Source organism: Anneissia japonica, unplaced genomic scaffold (assembly GCF_011630105.1).
Source record: "Anneissia japonica isolate Jap-2015-1 unplaced genomic scaffold, ASM1163010v1 scaffold287736_len1891122_cov214, whole genome shotgun sequence".
In the NCBI taxonomy this organism is placed as follows: domain Eukaryota; kingdom Metazoa; phylum Echinodermata; class Crinoidea; order Comatulida; family Comatulidae; genus Anneissia; species Anneissia japonica.
The window spans coordinates 121,181-128,749 of record NW_022756106.1 but is presented as its reverse complement, the minus strand read 5'-3'; the positions used below and the strand labels follow the sequence as shown (position 1 = coordinate 128,749).

The 7,569-nt window shown below is 34.5% G+C and overlaps 1 long non-coding RNA gene across 1 annotated transcript; it reads left to right on the top strand.

Annotated features, from left to right (window-relative positions):
* Positions 1–386: 386 nt before the first annotated feature.
* On the top strand, positions 387–5,047 carry LOC117123952. The gene is made up of 3 exons (XR_004447909.1): positions 387–401; positions 569–745; positions 3,992–5,047. It is a non-coding gene; the product is annotated as an uncharacterized LOC117123952 (long non-coding RNA).
* Positions 5,048–7,569: the final 2,522 nt, after the last annotated feature.

The following is a 7,569-nucleotide window of genomic DNA, read 5'->3' as shown; positions in this document are numbered from 1 at the left end:
TTATTATTATTATTAAACTGTAAAGGTGATATTATTTTTTTAAACATATAATAGACAATACCGGTACAATAGAAAATTGACCGGAATAGCTTATCGGATGAAGATGTGGATTCGCAGGCAATTAACCAATTTACATCAAGACTGGAACACTGTCAAAAAGTTTAAAGCAAGAGACAGACAAAGGGGCGAATAAGCATTAATGCTTTAACTTCAATCAAAGTAAAGGTATAAATAGACTCAAAATATTAAGCTAACAATAAAACCAATACGTATTTATATTATTATTTAAATAACGCTTGCAGGAGCAACGCATGGTGCAACGTTGTTTTTAATATTACATCAAGGTCTGTGACATAGGCCTGCCAGAAACAACGTTTGCGAATGTTATAATAACGTTTTGTGTATGCTAAGTATTTTTCTTTATCCCGAAATATTATTATTATATTATAATAAAAAATAAACTGTTTCTGAGTTTTTCGTCAAACACCTTTTATTGTTTCTTAGAAAAATAGTTATAACAACATGTTTTTTTTTATACTTCATATTGCGCCCCCTGTCGGTTATGAAGAACTAACGCCATTTTGGAATTGCCATTCAAGAACTGAGATTCTTTGAGAAGAAGTGAAGGAAAATGTCTGGAATTTTAAGGAACGCTTTTATGCGGGCAACCCCAGTTATGAGGAATATGATGCAACCATCTAGATCTATAAATGCAACTGCTCCAACTAGACCAAATCAACCATGGGTAGGTAATACAGGCCTAGGCCTACTTACACTGTGTTACAGTACTTACTACTATCATTAATACTATAGGTATCCTAGGTAGGCCTAGGCTAGGCTACTACTAGGCCTAGCTAAGGCCTACCCTAGGCCTAGGAGCCTAGCCTACTACTACTAGCTACTAGGCTAGGAGGACTAGGCTTAGCCTAGGTGGCCATAGGCCTAACCTGCCCTGTGGAAAACAGGCTAAATTTAAATGTTAAATTTTGTTTTATTATTACGCTAAAGTAAGGTAAGGTAAGGTAGGAATTACTGTAATTATTGTAATTATTACACATACATGTGTGTACGAGTCAGCCAGTGTTGGGCACGGACGGGTGCAAGTCAACTTGGCCACAAGTCAACTCGGCCACAAGTCAACTCGGCCACAAAAAGTTCGGCTACATCAAGTCAATTCGGCCACAAGTCAACTCGGCCGCAAGTTATTATTTATTAAAATGAAATGTAAATCTCAGTTTTTGCATCCTTTTTCTTCAAAAGTGATTTGAATGCTATTGCCTACGAATTAAAAAGAGTTATTTATTAATGTGTTCATCTTCTGTTTACTCACAACATTCTACTTCAACAATAATATTAAACAACATTACAACAATAAATTAGTAATATTTACTTTAATAATAGTAATTAGTCATTATGACAATAATAAATGTGATAACAACAACATTAATAGTAATATTTATTTTAACAATACTAATAGTAATAATACTAGTATGGTAATAATAACGATATTTAAATATGTATTTTAATAATACTAATTAGTGATGAAAACGATATTGAAGGTGATAATAGCAGTAATACAACAATAATAAATTAAAGATATGTTTATTTTTATGATAATAGTAATACTAATTAGTAATAATAATGATACTTATAATACTAGGCCTACTTAGTAATAATAGGGTAATAATATCGATAATAAAGGTGACAACAACAACAATCAACAACAATAATAATAATAATAATAATATGAGAAAAATACCAATAAAACACCAATAACAATAACTTTTTAAATTACTATTAAAATAATAATACTAAGACTAATAAATAATAATAATAATAAATTGAAAATTATTTATTAATTATATGGTAATAATAATAATATCAGCATAAATATGGACAATATATAATGTTAATGCTAAGACTAATAATTAAAATTAAAACTAACGGTAATAAAAATAATAATAATAACAACAATGACAACAATAATAACAGCAATAATAATAATAACAATAAGTAATACTTAAAGAATTATAATAATAATAATAAATACTTTATTTCAACACGGTAAAACTTGATAAACCCAAGGGTGTTTTTCATCAAGGCCGTGCAAGGCCGTATACATATAAGTAGTATAAAACTATAAAAGCAAAACAATGTAGTAAAAAAATCTCAAATAAGAAAGTATAGCACACACTCCGAGTAACCAAATAAACACCAGCGCGCCCGCCCAGTCCCAACATTCCGACATCAATCATGTTATCATCATGTCTGATGATGACAAAATCAATGCCGAAACACTGAATCCCAAATTAGTATTTTATACTTGATGAATTACTCCTTTAAAGTGTAGTACCAGTAAATGGCTTGTGGCCGAGTTGATTTATGGCCAAGTTGACTTGTGGCCGTGTTGACTGTAGACAAACTTTTTGTGGCCGAGCTGAGTTGTGGCCGAGTTGGATCGAATTCTTGGGCACGACTTGATTGATCTGAGACGAGGCCTAGGCCTAAATTTGGGTACAGGTTTGCCAAAGCAAAGTGGGTAGGCCTAGGCCTAATTAGAGTGGGCATGGGTATGAGTTTTCCGGCACCCTCCATAGGCATAACTAGGCCTAGTCTAGGCTTAGGTAGGCCTAGGCTATTGGCTAGGATAAGGTACCTTACTTACTGTATGTCTAGCCTGCTTGCCTAGGTTAGTGCTATCTGTGATGGAGTGACTAAAAAAGTACAGACAGTATCTTTGTAATCTAGTAATAATTTAGCCTACAGTATAATAATAATTAGTAGCGGTAATGGTATGGAAAACTGGGCAACACCAGGTCACCAAACTTTAATCAAAATATCAAGCATCAATCTCCAACCCCACCCAGATTTTCCAACCCCACCCAGACTTTCCCAACCCCACCCAGACTTTCCCAACCCGTAAACCTAGAAAAATTGAGAGACTGGAGAATTTGCAAGTGAAGGGCGCCCTCATTCACGCCAGTTGGTGAAATGCGCCCTCAACGTCGAAAGGTTCTGATAGCATCATAGAGATATAATAAGAATACTAGAGCGCTAACAGCAATGTATTCGATGTTCGAAATACGCAGAGCTGTGTGTGTGTACCATCCAAGATGGCTGCCATAGATTCAGTCAATCAAATTTCCTCTGAGCACTGTCATTTTCAATTGCGCCCTCAATTTACACAGAAAGTTCAGTACAGCTAGTTACCCGTATTTTGAAACTCGAGCATTGCGGTGTATGGGTGTAATGTACACGATTTTAATTCTTTTTAATATTTGAATAAGATGCTCTACTTGGCCTCTTTTTGGCTACGACAGTTTAATAATTTGTCATTATCAATACTAATTATCATTAATGAAATAATATTCAGTCAGAGGGCTTATTCATGGTAATAATATGTATACTAAGCCTGAAGGTGGCGCTTTCCTACGGCAGCCATCTTGGATGGTACACATACACAACTCTGCATTGCTCCGCCATCTTGTCAGCACTCTAGTTGTTTAATAGTTCTATGGATAGCATTAACAGCTTTTGAGGAGTCGAGTCATAAACATAATTTATAAGATACCTCTGGTTTTTTTATTTATGTGGCCTAGTAATTAATATCATATATTTTACTGTGCGAATGTTTTTTTACAGGCCGTACGTTAAAATTTTGTGGTTGTACTGTAAGTACAACATATCTAGGCCTAGCCTAGTCCTAGTTTTTTAAATTCGGGAGAACTCAAACAAATTCGGGAGACTGGGAGATGGCATGTAAACTCAGGCAACTTGGAACCTTTGCCACCCTACATGTATGCCTAGATAAAATGAAACATAAAATATGGCTAGACCTTACAACTACAGTAGTGCTAAACCTAATTATTAATTTACAGTAGACCTTGGGCTACTGGAGTAAGCTAGTACAAAGACTAAATGAATTGAATAAATAAGGTTTTTGGTTTCAGAAAGTCTAAATTTGAATTGTTTCCCAATTTGTATTCCACAGGAAAATGGTGTAGCTGTGTTGGTGTTCTTTTTCGGATTTTGCACAATACCAGCTTATGTCATGATGAATATTGAAGAATACAAAAAGAGAGATTAAAATCAAAATGTTTGCCGAACAGATGAAATGCTAGGACAATTGCTGTATGTTCAGTGTACATGAAAAATAACTTGTAGACTATAAATTTTCCAACAACCGATGTATCATCAAAGTGCGCAAGCTTCACCAAAAACTTGCTTCTATTCTAATGGATCATCTTGTCAATCAAGTATACATTTTTTTAAAATTCAACCATCTTAAATGAAACGTACATGTGCCAAAACAAGAGTTGTTTTCTGTGCCATCAGTTTTGTCTGTCAAAACCAGAATCATCTTCACTGCAAAAAATTGATATGCTATTTTTTCCTGCTTGAACTATTGAGTGATATCCAAAATTAATTAAAAAAAATTAACTGTTAGCAGATAAACTGTTATATATTACGATTGTTATGTTGTGATTGTTATTTAATTATGTAACAAGTATGTGTATGATTTTCACAGATAAATGTAGGTTATATTTTTGACTCTTAACATACTAAATTTCTAATTAGCAATTATTAATATTGTGTGGTTTTTGGTATAATTAATCATGGCAATAAAATCATAGTCCGATTAAATTATTGAATTAAATCAGGATGACATCAATATCACAGGATAAATTCATGTAATTGAACCACAGGATTAAGAAATGAAATAAAATCATAAATTATTAATGAATTAAATCAAGGTCAAATCAATATCATAGGATTAAGTTATGTAATAAAAACCACAGGATTAGGAAATCAAATAATTGAATTACTGTATATCATTGAAGTTAAGTAATAATCATAGAATTAAATCAGGATTAATTGTTGCAGAAATAAATTTTTGAATTGAATCATGGGAATTGAATTATAGGCTTAAATGTTAATTGCAATCATGTTTAAAGATCTTGCAGATTATTAATCTTGCAGATTATTAATAAGCAATAAGGAATACAGAGTTGGGAATAAAGCAGTTTCTTGGTGTGCTCTGAACATATTTATTTGCGTTTGTTTTCGATTTTACGATTTGTATGCAGTCGTGTTTAAAATACGGTATACTTATCTATTCTCATACCAAGTACTGTATAATGTGCCTGCAATATTTTTTAATCACTTTTGTTCAATCATTGAGAAAATGTAAAATTGTGTATGATAATAAAAGGAACCTTTCCAGGGTGTTACATAAACGTAACAATTGACCAATCAAAACAGAGCTTGGACGCGTGTCGTACAAGCACACATGTTTAAGTAAGTTTTTGAGCGAAACTACTCAAGGAGCAAATGCATTGAAAGTGACAAGCATCACAAGAAAAGCAGGAACTAAAACAGAACTAATAAAAAGAAATTAAAATTTAGTTGAGATATTTTCAAGTTAACATTTTAGAATGAAAGTGGCTTGTTGCACAAATGGTTGATCGTTGTCAGACACGAATCCACCTGAAGAAACTGACCAAGCATGTTAGCGAAAAGGGCACAGATCTGTTTTGAAAGGTTGTGGGGGGGGGGGCATTCCGTGAGATCGGCCCCAGCATGTCTGCGGCTGAGGTGCGAACATTTGAGGAAATAGTACTACACTCTAGATGACCAGAAATGACACTCTTGTATAGTAAAATTCATCATCATCACATCACCCTTATTATGAAATTTCTCGCGATCTTTCATAATCAGCAAATTTCGGCAACCATAGAGATCTAATTAATAATATGAGTGATGTAACATAGAAAATTTAAGGAAATAGTACCTTAAATGGCCGGAAATGACACTCTTATAATAGTAAAATTCATCATCATCACATGAACCATAGTCAAAAAATGAAGCGGTAACAAATTTCTCATGATCTTTTATCTAGAATTTTCAGCAGTCATAGAGATCTAAATAATATGTGTAATGTACCATAGAAAATAAAACTTTAAAGCAATGTCTTTTGTGATAAGTATTTACTTTACCTTACTTAAAGCCGTGAGTTCACACTCATCCCAGCCCCACCATGGTTAGAAAATGTGGGTACATTGTACCACTAGATGGCCGGAAATGACTCTAATGTAGAAAAATTCATCATCATCACATCACCATTATAGTCGAAATGAAGCGACAACAAATTTCTCATGACAATATCAGCGATTTTTGGCAATCATAGAGATCTAAATAATCTGAATCTGTGTGATGGACCATCGAAAATATAACTTTTAAAAGAAAATGACCTTGATGTATCTACTTTAATTTACACCATCTCAGCCCCACATTGGTTGGAGTTGAGGCGCGAAATATGGGTAAATAGTACCTCTAGCTGGCTGGAAATGACACTCCTGCAGTAAAATTCATCAGCATCATATCACCATTATAGTCAAAATGAAGTGCCAACAAATTTCTCATTAGTGATTTTCGGCTATCATAGAGAACTAGCTTTCCCACACTAATTAATCATCCCTCGCCCCTAGATTCTAGAAACAAAGATTCTGAGGCTTTTACAATCAAATGTAAAATGTAAATGTAAATGTAATGTATTTTTATTTACAGGATTTATAAGCACACATCTTCATTTCGATTATCCTACGAAGACGTCACCTAAAGGCTGTCTATAAATCGATAATGAGGGATTTTTTTTGTTCGGCTTATTAGCGAGCCCCGCTTTGCCAATTTGGAGTCCGATGGTCTAGCAACAACTGAGGAAATAGAAAATTTTCAGAATAGGGACCTCTCAGGCACGGATCCAGAGTTATAGCTCGGTTTCCATAGAGTCGCTCACTCTATCGACAGTCGTGACAGTTGTGGTTCACAGACGAATCAGGGTGCCTTCCCGATTGCGCAGGTCAGCTAGCAATGCACCCTGATTCGTTTGCGTGAGCAACGCGATCGTAAAAGAACCAGGTTCAACCTTTCCCTAATGGCCGCTCAAATATATTATTATACAGCCCAGTGGTGTATCTAGAGGTGGGGGTGCAACCTCCCCTCAATAGAAATGTTCTAAGCAAAATCACTGCGCTCAAGTTTTTTGCTATCTCCCCTCACTGAATCATCGACCCACCAAGACCCTGGTAATTTCTATTATATTTATAAGATTTATAAGCGGACCATCAATTTTCGAAGAACTGCATAAAAAGGCAATTTCCCCTCTATTCATCAGATGTAGAATCTATAGAAACACAATGTGCAATCTCCTCCGCTACACGAGGTTAGTTATGAAATTCAGCTCTACTAATGTCATTCCGAATTCACCACCTACCAGGGTCCATTTATACTCCTGGATGAAGAGAGGCAGCGTAGATTAAGTGTCTTGCCCAAGGACACACCCTAAAATATGAGAAAAATATAGGGACATAGACACACCCATACATAGGATGTCTATAAAACGAAGACCCAATTATTATCTCAAAATTTTCCTCCTCCATATGTCGCTTCCACGTAAATGAACTTTTGAATAAATGTAGGCCTATCTATAATTTTAAAAGAAATTCATAAAGATAACCCACAAAAATAGGGGTGGGAATATTATAGAAACGCATAGGGGCGCCTATGAAT